Genomic DNA, 18281 nt, shown 5'->3' with positions numbered 1-18281 from the left:
TATTAAACTGTGACTAAGCTAATAGCTCTAGTCAAATGACCTTAACCATGACAGTAATATGTGTCCTTTTATCCAATAAAATCCAGTGACTTATTTCACTTGGCTTAATTTTGTATTTATTTATATCTGAAAGGCCAAACTATCTTGAAAATATTGATCTTGCAACTGTGTGGAGGGCATCTCCTCTCGGGGTCCCAGTTTCTCCACCTGTAGAATAAGAGGGTTGGACCCTCAATGCTCTGTAAGCTCCCTCCTGTCACCAAAATCTAGGTGCCCGTGACGGCGGCAGGGCAGGGGATGAGGTCCGCATTTCCTGGTCGTTTTTGAAGCTTCCAAACAGATGTCAGCCAGACCAGCGCTGCAAAGCAGAGAGTCATGGGGAGGAGGCAGGAGGGACTTAGCCTGGTCTGAGGAGGAATGACTGATGGGATTTAGGAAGAGGCCATGTATTCCAAATGTCAAGGCAAAGCTCTCTGACGGTGAGAGACCAGCCTTCTCAGAAATTCCCCACATTCACAGCCAGGGTGGCCTGGCCATCCTTGAGCAGACCTTTGCTGGATGGAGCTGTGGCCTCCATGGGACCCCAGTTGTTCAAGCCTGTGATGTCTAGAGGTGTGGGGACTTTGGGGAGGAGCCCCTGGAGCCCCTGTTTCTTCCAGGAGGCAGCTAGGCACAGGCGGGTGGAAAGCAGGGACTGATGATGACCTGGCAGCCACGTGAGCGCCTCCAGTATGTGTTATACTCTCACACGTGTCCCACTGGACGGGGCACCCGTTTCCCTGGGAATCTTCCCATAAGTCCTCTCCTGTCCCCATAACCGCCCTGCAAAGCAGGAATAACTGTCTCCATAGTACAGATAAGGAGACTGAGGGTCGGCGGGCTTAAATGATTTGCGTGGGTCACACAGGAAGCAGGAAGTGGGAGCGGGATTCCACCCCAAAGCCCGGAATGGCCCACTGCCCTAGAAGAGGCCCCAGTGCTACACGTCACCGAGTGGGTGCCTTAATCCTGTCTCAAAAAGTATTTATTACATGAGTGGACTGAGGAATAGCACTGGATGCTTTATCTCAACACACTTTCATATTAGTCCTGTGCAGCAATGGGAAATGTATCATTTAACTTCCATTTTACAGGTGAGAAAACTGAATTCTACAGAAGCTAAGTAGCAAGGTCCAAATAAGCTAGTGGCAGAGTCAGGCCTCAAATTCTGCATTCCTAACTCCTGACCCAATGCATTTCTTCTTTAATTATGCTCTACTGTCATTTATATTTTTATTGAGGGCTTGAGGTCTGGTGAGAACCACTCCCTAATAGGGAGACTGAGATCTGGAGCTGGCTTTGAATGAAAGATGGCCAGGGAGTGGTCACCAATGGAGATAAGATGGGAAATGACTAAAGAGAAAAAGGCAGGTAGTTTGGGGCAAATCTTTTCACTTCTTAAGGTTCAGCTTTCTCTGCAAAAGGCAGGATAATAACCACCAACCCCTTCCAACTTCTGAGCTCCACCCACCCCAGGTTGCTCCTTGTATGAAGGGTACAAGGGAAACTTCCGGCGTGGTACCTGGCGCACAGTAGGTGCACTGTAAGTGGTACCACTGTTACTGTGTTGTGCTGTGGCTCTGTTGCCTTTAAAACTGGGGAGCTGTTGACATTTGGGGGGAAGAGAGACACATCAAAGAAACCTGAAATTCCACTTCTGTACATTTTTAATATGCCTCAGGACACAAATGATTCTGGGCCTTTCTGTCTGTCACGCCTCAGGGGCTGTGCACAATGATTAAACGTCAGGCCATTCACCAGGCATTTACTGGTCAACCTGTTCTGGGCCCCCTGGTCCAGGACCGTCTTGTGCATCCAGATTCTGGTACAGCAGAAAAATAGGGGTAGGGTCCGTACTGAGCCCCCTCTCTTTTGCCCACTGCCTCCCTTTGCCCTCCCCATCCCCCTTGCAGTGCCCCCTCGATGATGGAGCCAGGTATTTGCAGACAGCTTAGGCACACACGCACACAATCAATATCACAAAAGATAAATCTGCAGCAATTGACTCCAGGCTGTACTGTCACTAAGTGACGATGAAAAATGATCGGCACTTGAATACATTGCATTTTTATCTTTAAATCTTTCTACGGAAGCCGTGTCAATATCAGAGCACTAAATAATCTCTAGATAGCAGGAAGATGCAGGAACATTTTTTTTCTTCATGGAAGATGGATGCAGCTTTTTCAAAGGCCTTAAATACTGAAGTAAGGAATTAGCTCTGTAAATGCCCTACAATGACTGGCCGCCTTGTCAGTCCTCCAAGGACGATTTGAATACCTAACTCCACTCTTCCATCAGCGTTCTTTAAATAACAGTGCTTGGCTCGGAGGACTAGAGGCCCTTTCCAAGCCCTAATGAATCCATCAATCAAAGATTGCTGCATCTTATTCTCAGACCAAGCTCAGTGAGCCAACAGGGGAAACTGAGGCAGGAGGAAGTTTAGAGTCTTGTCTAACCGAAGTCACATAGGAACTCAGTTTCCCCCAGAGTCAGAGCCCTATGTTCCTTGAGAAGACAGGGCCATTTGCACTTGGGGTTATAGGATGGAAGTTACATGAGCAATCGGATTTGGAAAGCGGTTTGCTTAGCAATAATAACCACCATACACTGAATAGTAGCAACACCGGTCACTGTGCTAAGAGCTCTATGTGCACCCTATGAGCTGAATGGGCCTCATAGGAGTCCCACGAGGTGGGCGTCATCAGCTCCACCTTACAAACAAGGCAACATCGCCAGTGACAGAGCCAGGGCAGAGCAGCAGAACTGGGCTTGACTCTCAGCTCTGTGGGAACTTGGGCAAACCGTGACCCTCTTCCTCATAAGTAAAGTGAGGGGAGTCAGACTGAGTGACCTGTGAAATCTCCAGCCTTTATAATGACTGGTTTTGTGAATCTTCAAATAGGTGTGCAGACCCCACATTTGCTAAGCTCCTGTCGCATGCCAGGTCACTGGTTTGCACAGCCGTCCTTGAGCAATATATCTTCTGCTCTCCAAGTGGACAGGGAGGCTATAGACACCCATCCTCTCCCATAAAGTTATTGCAAAATATAACTAAATATTAATCACTTCTGGTGAGTCTGACACTGTGTGTTTTTTCGGGGGGGAGGCATGATACAGAGTGTGCAAAGAAGAAGACAAAGTTTCTGAGTTGAAAGATTTTGCAATTATGCTGGAGAAAGGAGCCTGGTGTCCAATAAAATATCTCCACAATCAAGTGTGGGAACAGGGGCTGGGGAGGCTCTGGGGCAATAGAAAGAGCACTGGAGGTGGAGTCCGAAGTCCTGTGGTCTGCAGTAAGTCATTAGGGAGCTGCAGTAAGGTTTGGAACTGCATATCCTCTTTCATTGCATATCTAGAAAGAATCAGCAGAGAACATATAAACTTAGACAATCGCTCACTCTGAGAAATAGCCTGTGGATGCCTGGCTGACTTGGGAAACACTCAAATCTAATCAAAGTGACCAGGACTGACTAAGAAAGTGGTAACCTAATGCATTGCACTCTAACCTGTCTGGAGAGGAACTATTAACAGAAAGGTAGTGGTCAGCATCAAGCATAAGAAAAGGATAGTAGGAACTGGTCAGTCCTTATCCAGCTCTGCCCAAGGGAAAGAGACGCTGTCCAGGGCAGCATTTTCAATGTCTCCTTGGTAGCTTGAAATGCTCAGGGACAGAGTTCCAAAAACCAGTCCCGGTGGGTGCACATCACATCCCCTCTGTGAGAGTCAGCATGGGCATTACAGTCCACTGAGGTCCCAAGAAGTTCTGTAGTAAAAAAACAAAAACAAAACAAAACAAAAGCTTACTGACCCTTGTTTGACCTGGCAATCCCTAAATTTATTTGAAGGTGGGTTTGGGAGAGGAATGTCTGTGAATATGAAACACAATTTAGAAAAGATGATCTAGAGATTTAGATGAAAGGCATTACTTGGCCTCATGAAAAAGGTAGATAATAAGAAATAGAGGGAAAATATTTTGGAAAGATGAGATGCCTTAAATGCTAAGCTAAGATATACAACTGGTGAGGAAGATCTCCCAGATATACTGTATCAGATGAAAAAAACCTAGATGCAGAAGTGTATAAAGTACTCATTATTTTTTAAACAAAAGTGATGGAAAAATATATATGAACATAGATAATTATATATAAACAGAAATATAAAGATTATATATAAATATATAGAGAATATTATATTTTGTATATAATAGTTATATATTATAATATATAATGCAATAATAATATATATAATACATAATACATATTATAATATATAGCTCATATATAATAATTATGTAGAATATATTTATTATATATAATAATTAGAACATATAATAATATAATATATAATATTATTATAACTATAGTTATATATGAACATATATATATATAGATTATACATGTACTTTACATATATACACACACACACACTTTTATAGGCTCAAGGCACCCCTGGAAATATAAAATATGAATAAGAAGTTAATTAGTAACAATGGTTGACTCCAGGGGAAAAAAGAGGGGACAGACTTTTCAATGAATTCTTCCAAATTTTGAACTATGTAAAACTACTAAGTAAAATTAAAATCCTGAAGTATACATGCCATTCAATGTGGATAAAACTAAAATGCAACTATTACTAAGAGCCACCGCTCCCCTTAAGATGCTCCAGGGGCGTTCCATGCCCTTTGGGATAAAGCCTAGATCCCGCAAGGCCCCGCAGGATCTGGCGTATCCCTGATGTTCCCACTCGTCTTCCACAGCAGCCTCCCTGGGGTTCTTGCATCTCTTCAAACAAGCCACCATCTCACTCTCTTCTCAGGGTTTTTACACAAGCCAGTCGTACCACCTGGAATACTCTTTCCCAATCACCCCGTTGGTCGCTTCCCATTGTGTATTGACAGCCTACGCGGGCTGCTGTCCGCGGTGCTGAGAACACAGGGGCCCCCGGCGCAGTCCGCCTTCATGGAGCTCTGAAGTCACAGCTATAGAAATGGAATGTCCACAAGGAAGTAAATAAATACAGACCACATATTAATAGTGCCCCCTCTCACCCTCATACTGTCATGTGGATTGTAAGTTATATAGAGTCACCCGAGCAATGAAGAAAACAAAGCATGCCTCCCCAAAAGAGTCACTGCCTTGTGGGCTGAGGTTTTTCATGACCCTTGAGTTGAATATGTGTGAAAACAAACAGCCAGAAAAACAAAGTAAAGAGAAAGAGTTGCTTAAAACCCACTAGAAACAAAGAGGCCTCTAAAAGCAGGGTCTTGTCTCTCTTGAGAATTACTTCTGCTCTTAGTAGCTTTTCAGAGATGATCTCTTATCTTTAATCTTTTGGCAGTCAAAGAAATACTGAACTGCAGTGAAATCAAATCTTGATCCAAGCAAAGTGGAAGTGAGGCTTCCCATCCTGGAGGCCAAGGTGCTTCACAAACACATTTTATATGCATGCCTTTCTAATCAACCTATTGGAGAATATTGCATTTGGAATCAGGAAACAAAGAGGAAGTTAGGGCGCTAAAGGAGTGTACCCCTTTGGTGCCTGTCCCCTACCCCCACAAAGTGTTCTAGAGGGGACCAGGGTATTTACAAAGATGCCATCACATTTTAAATTGACATTGCTGACCTGGACAAGTATCTTTTCACAACCAGTCATTATTCCATTTATTCTTGTTGATTGCTACTTTACTGATCTGGTCTCTTTTTTTGAATTTTGGGGTTTTTGCCTCCAGGATGGGAAACATGCATTTGGTGGTGGTGGACGGTGGGTAACTGGAAGATCAATCTTGATCAATGGAGAGATTTTATTTGTGTAGCTGAAAGTCTTAATCAGGATTACGATCCAATCCTCCAGGCATATCATTACCATCCATGGTTCTTAAGGATTGTGTGCTTTCTTTGTAAACACATGTGGTTTTTGATATGATGCCAGAAGGACATTTTAGGACAGGCTTTTCTCTTCTTCTCTGTACCCAGAACCTGAAATTGCCAGGCTATATTTGAGAAGTGAGCTCAGATGCAGATTTCTACACTGTGTTTTGTTGTAGACAGTGTTCTGTTCTAACCCCACCACCACCACCCCCACATGAAGGAGTATAGTTAGAATGTTTGTATCAACCTGAGTTCTGCTAACGAATATCTCTAAAGATCTTATTTGTATTAACATTGTGGTTGTGTGTGGAGTTTTTGTTTTGGGTTTTGGATCATGTATTTGTTTGTTGCTTCTCAGTATTACTTAGTGAACATAGTATACAGCACAGAGGTTTTTGAAATTTTGAGAGACAGAAAACTCTGTTCTAAAAAGACTATTCTGGCCTCAATGTAAATGGTATAAAAGTAGGACTTTTTTGGTTGAAGAGGGCCTGAGGATCTGATCTCTGACCATGCCTTCCTTTCCTCTACCCTTCAGGAAGAACCTTGGTGATACTTCTGAGGAATGTTGGTGCCTTGAGGAATTCAGTTTGAAAACCACTCTACAGAGACACAGCACCACCTCAATGTTGGGAGACCCGGTTCTATCCTAGCTCTGCCCTCAGCTCTCAGACCTTGAGCAAATCATTCAGTCCCAGTTGGCCCAGATTCTCCATCTCTACAGTGAATCTCTTTGACTGACTGTTTTCTGAAATTCTGGAGTTTCAGTTTTGACATGCTAAAGATTCCATGACTATAAATTTTAGACTTCAAAATTTTATGACTATCCGATTCTGGGTAACAATAATTTCATAGTAACTTCCATATTTTTTTTTTAAATAAAAGAAAACAGGCTTGGAGAATTTGCTTTTTTTTTTTTAAAGAGTGGTTAGAGAATGTCTTCCAGGGGGAAATGGAGAAAAGGCTTGAGTGACACAGAGGTCTGTGGAGAAAGCATTCCTGGGAGCCAGATCAGTATATGCAAAGGCCCTGTGATGGAGAATGAGTTTGGTGGATTCAAGGCACAGCAAGCAGGCCAGCAGGGCTGGAATGGAGAGGCAGGCAGGGAGAGTGATAGGGGGTAAGGTGGAGAGGAGGGCTTGGGCTCTTTTGGGCAGAGCACTGGGCTTGGATCGTATCCTAAGTGCCCTGAGAAGTCACAGGAGAGTTTTAAGTGAGGGATGACATTCCTTGGTTTGTGGTTCTAAGAGATCCTTTTCACTTCTTTGAGAAGAATGAACCATAGAGAGGCCAAGAGGGAAGCAGAGACCAGAGAGAAAGCTAAAGTGAAAGCAGCATTCCAGATGACAGAGGACAGTGGCACAGACCAGGGATGCACTGGAGGAGGTGCGGAGAGGTGGTTGGATTCGAAATACATTTTGATGGTGGAACAGTCAGGACTTGATGACTGATTGGATGACCTGCCACACATACTAAGATCCTGGGGACACAGACAACAAAGAGCAAACTGTAATATGAGCCTTAAAGGTCGTGAGTGTGATGTTCAGAATTGTAGATGTTGGTCTGTGATTGGGCTGCTTCTCACGTGGGCAACTTCAGGGAGCCCGCTGTAGGATAAAGAGTAGCAGGCATGTTTTTATCTAACAATTGTTAAAGTGTCTTCTAAACCACACAAGATAGGCCAGCTACTGTGGGTGTAAACATATATTAATAGGGCATATACAAATAGTATACGCAGCCGAAAATGGAACTGTGAGCAATTTTCTTTATCATGCATTTCTGTATTTTCTAAGTTGTTTCCAGAAGGTAAGTATAGCTCTTACAGTTGGGGGAAAAAAATTCCCTTAAAACAAAAAAAATACACCTAACCCAGTCCTATTGGAGAGAGGTGCAGTTTGATGGATTCAGGGAAATGGCATATTTTTTTCTCTCACCACTCTTGCTGTCTTTTGAATTCCCAATTCTGAGTTCTAAAGCTTCTGGTAATTGACCTACTGGTCACCTGTCCTATACGCCCCATCTTGGCTGCCCACCTGCCTTTCCCCCCAGCTCTTACTTGTGTTGGGGCTTCATTTGCCCCTGGGCTCACCTGCTTTGGCACCCCAAACTACGTCTGCTCAGAGCTAGGCACACCCTGGGCAGGCGGTCCCCATGGTCTGGCTGCCTGACTGAGTCATTAATCGAATGGCAACACTACTAGGATGCTAAGCTTACTATTTCCCCAAAATGTTTTGAGGTTTTCCTCCTGACAACTGTGCTCATTGCAGTCATCATGAAAACAACGCAATGAGAAGGAACCTCATGGGCCACACAATTCTCAACGATGTAGGGAAACATTTGGTTTCTCGTAGCTGTCAACACAATTATACCCACAGAGAAAGAAAATGAAAGGCAAGGCTGAGACAGCTCCATTTGGCTTGGAGAGTGGGACAAAGGCTTGGAACCTTCACGCCTGGGTAGGAGGGATGCCAAGACCTCTCCGGCTGGGCGGGGCAGAGCTGCCATGAGATACTCAGGTGAGAGCCATTGGCAGCATTGGCAATGTACCTGTCTTTAGCTGAAGACATGTCGAGACTACAAAGATTGCTGCGCTAAGCCCCAGAGGGGAGAGAAAGGCACTGCGAGGCCTCCACAGCCAGGGACCCCGGGGTGGGGAAGTGGGGGCGGTGACCCTTCTTCCCAGCACAGCTGACAAGGGCTCCCAAGCCTTCCTTGAAGCTCTTTCTCTCTGGGGGCTCACATGAAAAGCAGTGCTGAACAGTGTACTATTTTAGAGAAGGCAAGATTAAGTTTTCTGGAGGTTTCTTTGGACTATTGATTCCAAAATGGGAGGAAGGGACACCCCCTTGGGGGAGGTATCAGTCTTAGAGCTTCTCTCATCTACTTTCTACCCACCTCCTACATACTCTAATTTTGCTGTGTGTAGGGAGAAGTGGGCCCCACTGTCAGCGACAGCTACTATTATGACGGAAGCACGTTAGTCACTCATTCAGCGGCTATTTGCTCAGCACCTACCAAGTTCCAGGCACCGTCACGGCCCTGAGGAGGATTGGGACTAGACAAAAAGGTCCTGAGCCCCTGTAGTGAAGACTGTGACAAAGACCGGGTAAATGTCACAACTGAGGTTTTGCTTAACTAAATTTTCTCCCTTTCTGCGCTACTCCCTTTTTAAAAGGCAGAGGACAAATAAGAATGCCCCCGTTGATTGAGTGTCACCAGTGTGCCAGATATCACACTGCTGTGCGTGCATGATCTCACGTAACCCTAACAGCGGGTTAAGAAGTAGGTCGTCATCCGTCTGTTACAGAGGAAAAATCTAAGACCCCAGAAAACAAATAAATGCACTGAGGTCACACAGTAAATGGCAGAAGCAGGATTCCAACTCAGGTTAGAACTCTGATACCAAAGCACATGTCCTGTGGCCTTGCACCTGATGTGGACTGGCTGCATCGACATTACTTGGGCACTCATTAGAAAGGCACCTGCTGAATCATGAGTCGCATTTTAATAAGCAGTGAGGTGATTCATTTACACATTAAAATTTGAGAAGCACCCAAAACTCACATCCAAAAACAGTCTGACTCTCAAACTTTGGAAATCAGAAAGATTCAGTACATTTCCCCATTCTGTCTTCCAGTTTCTCAAATGCTACAGTATGGCTTTTAAAGAACAGTCCCCCACCACCACCCAAAGTGAGAAAACATTGAAGTTGAGTGGTAAAAATTGCCAGATGGCCTTCCTGTACCACTATGTGCCCTCAGTACCCTCACGCGCTATTCAGGATGGATCAGCGACTGGGGGGAGGGGGCAAGGGGAAGGGCACGATGGTCCTTGTAGAGCTGGGCAGCTCTGCCCGAGTGCCCCAGTTCACCAAAGGAAGGCTAGAGGACATGGGCCTTGTTTTTAGGAACTAATTGGCACCACTTCTAATATAACTAATGAAACTTTACTTTTCCCTTTCTCATTGCTCATGTAGGCTGTTGCAGGCCTGCTGCTCTTCCTGCGGGTCTAACAACTACTCAGCGCAACCTGGGGGTTTAAAGATCTTAATAATAAACCTAGAAATCATTGACTTGCAGCTCCTTACAGGTCTCTAAACCCTATAACCTTATAGGAAGTCAGAGTTGCTGCTAACTCACACAGCAGCACCTTTTTGCAGGTTAGGAGAATGCACCCCTCAGGTAGAAGCAGCCCCAAATGGTGCTGACCTGGTGAATGGACTGAGGGGATAGATCTCAGTTCCTACCCTTGGCCTGGAGCCCTGTGCAGTGAACACCCTGCACAACCACGCATGGCAGCTTGCATGGGCAGGAAGTAGTCATTTAAGATTATGATGAGTTGGACTGTCGCTCCACCAGGGTAGAGCCATTTGTCTTGTTCACTGTATGTAAGTGTCTAGCACAATGCCAGGCTCAGTTGTGGCTTAATTGAATATATGTTGGACAGATGGATGAATAAATGAAGGGAGGTGGGGTTACTGACTCGCCAGGCTCAGATCTGTCAAGTCAATGGCCTTGGAGAGCATGGACCAGAGGACACTCAGGAGACTGCCTTTGTCACCTGCCACTTTCAGTGCATTTGAAGGCATGAGTACTGCATGAGATGGCCCTGTTGCAAGTGGACCTGTGATCCTTCCCTTGAAAACAGTACAGGGTCCCTTCCTGAAACTGCTGCGCGAGGGCTCTTCTTAACAACTATACAACCCTTGGCTCTTTGGAACTAAGGCATGACACTAAACAATTCTGTTTCTCAGGGTGCTGTGGCCGAAAAATTCTCATGGTAATTTTTTGGGGAGTTGAAAAGAGACTCCAGAAATCAAGAAAGAAACAGAAGAATCAGGTCCACAAAGGGGCTATTTCCCATGGCTTTTCTCCATGTATGAGAAATCAATTAAAAGCAACGACACCCTGTGTGAAAACCAGAAACCACATGACTGGTGGACAACGAAAAGATGAACTCCCTCCCTTAAACATTTGGAGGTAACCTCGTGGGTAGGAGATTGGGGGGAACACAGATGTGTGTTCTGGCCACTACAGACAGGTGCTCAGGATTCCCAAGACTTCAGGTGTTCGAGGAGCTCAGCTAGTTTTCTAAAGCGTGTTCCATGGAACACTAATTCCATAGGATGTTTCTTGAAAAGAGGTGAAACTGTCAAAAGTTGTAACCTTCTTTAGGATATTTATAGTGAATATTAAAGTTTTGAACATTCCTTCCCATTGTCTTTATTTAACCCAGCCTTTTCCAAACTCATTTGACCCTAGACACCTCCGCCTCTCCCCACACACATCTTTTTCACGTCCGTTACTAACCAGTTAGGCTGGTTACTCCCATAGAATCTGGGTTTCAGATCTGTGGAAACTTTAGGAAATAAGCTTATTCCTTTTTGGGTTCAAGGAAGAAGTTCATGTTCAAGGGCCTCCAGACTGGTTTTCCATCTCCCTTTGAGAATGTCAGGCCGTTGAAATCGGGGCTCCAGTGTTTTGACAGCGTATCTCAAAAGCATTTTCCCTGTGAAAGTCCAGGTAATTTGATGGTGCTCATCATCATATTTTAAAAGAGGGCCAGAGGAAACCAGCAAGGGTCAGCTGCCATTCTCCTATCCCAGACCACGTCTTCCATCTCTTCCCCACTCTTCTGGGTGACAGTGCTGAGCTCCAGTGCTGCCTGAGTCTTGCTTGAACCCCACGAGTAGCCCTCTTAGGAGCCAGGCACGTCACTGTTGATGGAGGGCAACATTTCCTATTGCTCCCCACGTCTCCCCCTGAGAGCTGTCTTCCTCCCTTGAGATTTTTCTGATTTAGACACTGGAGCAGAGAGGTGAGGACAGCAGGGGACACAAAGTGTCCCTGGCTGCTAGAGTCCCACCTGCATTCACATCCCCAGGGAATGTCCAGGGTGTGGGGGGCAAGGCAGAGCCCCCTCTCCCTGCCGCCAGCCCCCCAGGCCTCCTGCTTGCCCTCTCTGCCTCCCCTGCCCAGGTCTGTCCCAGAAAGCATTGTCACTGCCAAGCTGACCCCTGCGCCTGGGCCACCGGGCCTGCTGGGAGGACTCTGGGCAGTGACAGGGGCCCACAGTTCCCAGGGCCTTGTCTGCCACCCCTCTGGCTCTTGTGACAGCAGGCAGTGTGATCACGGGAGGGCAGAGGGCTTCTTGGCCTCGTCTGACCTCCTACAGGCTTGATGTCCTTTGCTGAGATCATCTCCCTCCTGTGATTTAATGAGGCTGAAGTCAGAGAGAGCCTGGAACTGCCAGAGGGGCTATGTTTCCAGAACCTGCTACCTGCCTCCTTTTCCAGAGAGCATTAACACCCATCCCTTCTCTTCCTTTTAAAAATTCAAAAAAATTATGAAAGTAATACACGTACATAGTTTAAAAAGCCAACTATACCAATAAGGCTTACATTTAAAAATAGCCACATTCGTTGACCTTGATCTTTTGTCCCAGAGGCAGCCACCTTCAACTCTTTTAGCTTTATCTCAACTTTTCAGTTTTAGGTGTCTTCTAATTGACTTCCGGATAGAGAAAGTGAAGGTTTAGCTCTTACACACACACACACACACACACACACACACACACACACACACACACACACACACACACACACACACTCTTTTACTCATCCTCCCAATATCACAGTCTAGTTAAATCAATATCGTGTTTATTGCTCATGAGTGATGTAAATAGCTTGCCACAGCCAGTGCACTCTGAATACAATGTTTGTACAATATTTTGTTTCTCAGACTTTGTAATTTCTTTGGTTGCTTAGTTTTCTAGGTAACTAACTGTGATTTATCTCCAAACTTTCCATTGTAAGTATAACGTTCTTATATTTTGTTAATGTAACAAAAACCTCAGGAACCCGTCAGTTGCATGTTTTGCTTTGAGCCCTCCATCCTGGGCCCCAGATCACGTCTGACTGCTGTGCTGGGCCTGGTGCACCCCTGTGGTCTGTGTCTTCTTGGAAAACCTTTGCCTCTCTCCTGTGCTGCTTCTGTTGTTTCCTGGATTCTCTGTTTTCTACTTTCTCAGTTTACTCTGTCATTTTGATGGAGCACATCGTCCAGTAGCTTCTTGAGAAAAGATACGTGGGAGGAAAATTTGAGACCTGACATGTCTGAAATGTATTTAGTCCATGCTCACACTTACTGAAAAAGCTATCAACATGTTCTAGGTTGGGAATTATTTTCCTTGGGATTATGAAGGCCCTGTTCCATATCTTCTAATTTCCAGTGATAATGTTAAAAAGTCCAGTGCTGATCCGTGATCCTTTGTGTAGAACATTCTCGCTTTGGAAGCTTTTGATATGCTTCTGTGTCAGACACTCTGAAGGCTCTTTAGGTCTGGAGACAGGTGCCCTCAGGTCTGGGAAATGGCCGTGTATTATGCCTTTGATAACTTCCTCCCCTCTAGTCTCTCTTTTCATTTGGTCTGGAACTTCTGGTCTGGATATTGAACTGCCTGGACTGTGGTAGTCAGAATAACATCCCCTAAGGACGGCCATGCTCTAATTGCTGCAACCTGTGGTTATGTTACCACATATGGCAAAAGGCACCTAGCAGAGAAGTCGAGGATCTTGAGACAGTCTCCTTGAGTATTTAGGTGGGTCTTATGAAATCACAGGGATCCTTATCAGAGGGAGGCAAGAAGGTCAAAGTCAGGAAAAGGAGACATGACAATGGAAGCAGAGACTGAGTGATGCACGTTGAAGGCAGAAGAAGGGGCCACCAGCCAGGGAATGCCGGTGGCCTCTAGAAGCCGGATGAGGCAACATAATGCATTCTTGCCTCAAGTCTCCAAAAGGAAGATAGGCCTGTGGACACCACGATTTTAGCCCATTTCAGATTTACACCTCCTGAAATGTAAGAGAATAAATACATGTTGTTTTAAGTCACCAGGTTTGCAGTCATTTGCAGTGGCAGCCAGAGGAAACTCATACAAGGACTAACCAGTACCTACTAAGTGTCCGAGCATCCGATAGTTTACCTCCATCAGCTTGTTTGCTGAAGCTCTTCTGAGCCTCCAGAGCAGGCCAGTCCCATGCTGCATACTCCCCTTTCCTGTGCTCATCATAATTCTGACTAAGTAGTGATGTGATGGTTGTGATTATTCCCTAAGTGTCTCCATGGACCATAGCAACACAAGGGCTAGGACGGGGGGTGTGCTCATTGTATTCAGCACTGTGTCCAACAGATGTTAATACATATATGCTGGGCAAACGACTGTGTGAATCAAACGAGTCACCTGTGACAGTCCTCACAATGGCCCCGTGAAGAAGTGAGAACCATTATCCATTCCACAGGTGAGGAAACTGAGACACGAATGAGGCCCCATCACTTTTCCAAAGACGCATGGATTAGAAAGGGTGGAGTCACCGTTTGAAGTCAGCATTGTCTGTCTGAGCCAAAGCCTGCAGCTTAGCCACTAAAGACATCCCTCCAGATTGGCTGCCTCTGCCCCTCTGACTGTCCTTGCCCCTAACTGACTTCTGCCCAGCGACCTGACCCTCAGGAGGAAGAGAAGGAGCATCTTAATCAGGCTGCCCTGCAACTGTGAAGGGAGATGCCTGATCCCGCGTGGAGGTGGTGGTGCCAGTGAGGTTTCCTGTGCTCAGCGGGGCTGGGGGCGAGGAGCTCTAGGATCGGCCAGGTTGCTCTGGGATCCTCGGGAATGGGCAGTGTTCCAGAACCATAGTGTCATCATCGTTATTATTGTGTTTATCTAATCTGTTCTTGAGAAGAACCATTTTGAAATTGGGCAAAAATACAGCCTAATATATTTAAACATATATATTTTTATTTTTATATAATTTAAAAATAAACGCATTGATGTACATTTTCCAAGTGCCTGCCTGCTGAATTCCTAATGTAATACAACATGACTCAGAGCTAAATTTAAAGAGAGAAGCACATATGTTTAAAGCAGGCACCAACTTTCAATCTGAGGAGAAACAGAGTCAGAAGTATTTTTTTTTAGCGTGTGAACGGACTGAGTGCAAAGTGAATTATCTCCAAGCCATCTGGGGAGTCTGGTGTTTTTCAATGCCTTCACAACTCTAATTTTAAGCCGTTATTTGGCCTTTAAATAACAATATCTTTTCTTTCCATTGGAATTTGCACCAGATTCCGCATTTATTGCGCTATTGGCTCCGAAAAGAGACCTATCTTTGAGTGCAAAAAGAGCAAAAGTTATTGAACGTATTACTCTGCAGATTGGCTCTGGGGGAAAAAAAAACAGCAGTCTGATATTTTGCAAATGAAGTTTGACATATTCTGGGATGGCATATTGCACTCACCACAAACAGGCTGGTTGTGCCCGGAGGAGAAAGCTTAATTAAAGCCCCTTTGACAGCAGGCAACTCGAGGAAAAAGACTCAGGGTGTGCTGTGAATGACCTTCAGATTGGTGCATGGGCTTCTCCTTTATGAATGGCCCTGATTTTTACCTAGAAGAAAGACAGTGCAATATGATGATAGAACCTTAGCTCCAAGACGGCTCTGGTCCACCCTGCCACCCAATGTCAGAATCCCCTGTGCAGAATACCAGACAAATGCCCACTGACCTCCTACCTGAACGCTTTCCATCGCAGGCCTCACCGCCTGTCCCATTGCAGGAAGTCCTCTACAGTATCAGGTTGGAATCGTCCTTCCTACAGCTTCCCTCCAAACAGTTCTTCCTGCGGCCACTGGGCAGCACGGAAGGAGTCCCTCCTGAGCCGCCACGCGGGTGGGATGGAGGTCACCACGAGGCCCGTCCTCTTGCGTCCCCTCTGCTCCAGGCTGAGCACGTCCAGCTCTTCCACAGAAAGAATGGCCCCGGGCAGGTTCTTGCCTTTGTTGCCTTGTAACAAAGATACTAACTTTTGGGGACCCTGTCCATAGTGGGAGCACAAAGAGGGAAAGGAACCACTGTGAAGCCAGATTTGGCCAATACTTGTTTACTTTGTGTGAGCCGCAAACCTAGTCCTTCCACAAGCGCTAAGTGTGTTCTGTTTCAGAGGAGAGGACTTCGCTGAAAACCGGATTCTGATGAGCACAGAGGTTCTCAAAGGGAAAGGCCTGGGGACCACACCGCTCAGCCCAAGTCCCCGCAGACCTCCCACTTCTACCTGTTCCCTCTCTTGTACCTAAGAAAAAACATGCCTACAAACTTGCCAGAGCTGATAGTGCCAACGAAAACTCAGTGGAATGTGTCAATATGTTGTCAATGTTTGGCTCAGGGGTTCTTTTGTCCCATGGTAGATATTCGCAAGAAGGGTCCTATGGGATCTCACCTCCGACGACTCCTGTCTTCCCTTCTCTTCCTTGGGGATGCTCCCAGCTCAACCCCTGACTTCGCACGAGCTGCCACTCAAAGATCTCCTTATCTGACCAACCCTTTCGAATGGCTGCCTTCCGGCGCTCTGCCCATTCATCCTGCCATATTTTCCTTCTTCACAGTTCTCACTGCATGACATTACAGATCAATAGCTATTCTTTTTTCATCATTGCTTCCCATCACTAGAACGAAGGCTGTGCAAGGCAGGGCCTTCTGTGCCCTGCTGAATCGCCTGGGCATACAGTATTCAGCTAATCAATAGTTATTGGATGAATGTTTGAGGATCGATCTATGGATATCAGTCTCCCAATACCCTGCTGACAGACTTGCTAGAGGACTGGATTAGCTTCATGCTACGTCCTTCATGAGCCCTTTCTGACTCCCAAATAAAGTGACTCTCCCTACTATAAGTTCTCTTCAAACTCAGTCGTCACCATTCAAATGGCCTTGACTTTTAGCAGTTTGAGTTTTAGTCAACTTGCGTTCATCTCTCTCCTGTTAGGAGCAGTTCCCGGACAGCAATCACTCAGCCAGATGCCAGCAAATTAGAAAACAAGGAATGGGTCCTCCTCCTGCCTTGTTTCTCTTTAATGGAAAGGTTTGGGGGATATTTCAGTTATGGTAGCTCTCCATGGTGGGAACCTGTCATACCCAGTACAATTTGAGCTGCTGGCTAGCAGTTTGGGTGGGGTATAATATGATGAATATCTCAAAGAACTTTTACTATCTGCTTAAATATGTTCACTATAATGTCAGGTATCCTTTAGAATTAATTTTAGAAGTCTTCTTGGAAGTCAGTGATAAAAAGATAACCCAACTTAAAAATCGACAAAGGATTTAAATGAACATTTCTCCAAAGAAGATACACAAATGGCCAATGAGGCAAAAGAAAAGATCATTAGTTATTAGGCAAATGCAAATCAAAACCAAAACGAGGTTCCAGTTCCCATCCACTAGGATGACTATGATCAAAAAGACAAGCCATAAAAAGTGTTGGTGAAGATGTGCAGGCATTATAGCCTTTATACTTAGCTGGTAGGAACATAAAATGGTGTAGCCACTGTGGAAAACTTTGGAAGTTTCTCAGAAATTCAAATAGTTACCACATGAAGCAGTAATCCCACTCTTAGATAAACATCCAAGAGAATTGAAAACATATGTCCACACAATAATTTGTACACATATGTTGATAGCAGCATTATTATAACATCCAAAAAAAATGGAAAGAACCCAAATGTCCATCGATTGCTAAATGGATAAACAAAAGGTAGTCTATCCATTCCTTTCGGCCAGTAAATGAAGTACTGATTTATGCTACAACATGGGTGAGCCTTGAAAACATTATGCTAAGTGAAAGAAGCCAGACACAAAAGACCACTTATCATATGATGCCCTTTATATGAAATTTGCAGAATAGGCAAATCCATAGAGACAGAAATTAATTAGTGGTTTCCAGGGACTGAGAGGAGTGGAGAGTGTTCTGGAATTAGATAGTGGTGATGGTTGCACAACTTTGCAAATATGCTGAAAACACTTTTAAAAGGTGAATTTTAAGGTATGTGGATTCTATCTCAGTGAAGCTGTTATATTTAAATAACTGAACACTTAATAAAAGTGACTATGTGGTTAGCTCCTTCATATTCAAATCCATTATGGAAAAAGAAAACCAAAACCCACCTGCAAATAAAACAGTTGAATAGAATCAATTGCCATTTTGACAACTATCCACCGTGCAGTGCAGACAACACAGGAAGTCACCTTTTGGGTGGAGATAAACCAGAAGTCTCTTTCTTGGGGAAATTATATGGAAGGAATAAAGTGATTGTTGGCGATAGGCCGCTATCGGTTTCCTTTCCAGCAGTGACTATCAGAGTGGACAGCATGCTGGCTACTTCTGGTATCCAAGAAGTCACTTGGACCATTTATTCTTACCAGAAACAAGAACTTCTTAAAAAAAAAAAAGACCTAGAATCTGAAAACCTCAAGGCATGTTCAATACCCACAAAATATCCTTAAAAACAAAACAAACATTTCATTACGGAAATATCAAACAATAGGCTGA

The sequence above is a fragment of the Manis pentadactyla genome, chromosome 3 (assembly GCF_030020395.1).
Source record: "Manis pentadactyla isolate mManPen7 chromosome 3, mManPen7.hap1, whole genome shotgun sequence".
NCBI lineage: Eukaryota > Metazoa > Chordata > Mammalia > Pholidota > Manidae > Manis > Manis pentadactyla.
Note: the sequence above shows the minus strand (reverse complement) of the source record.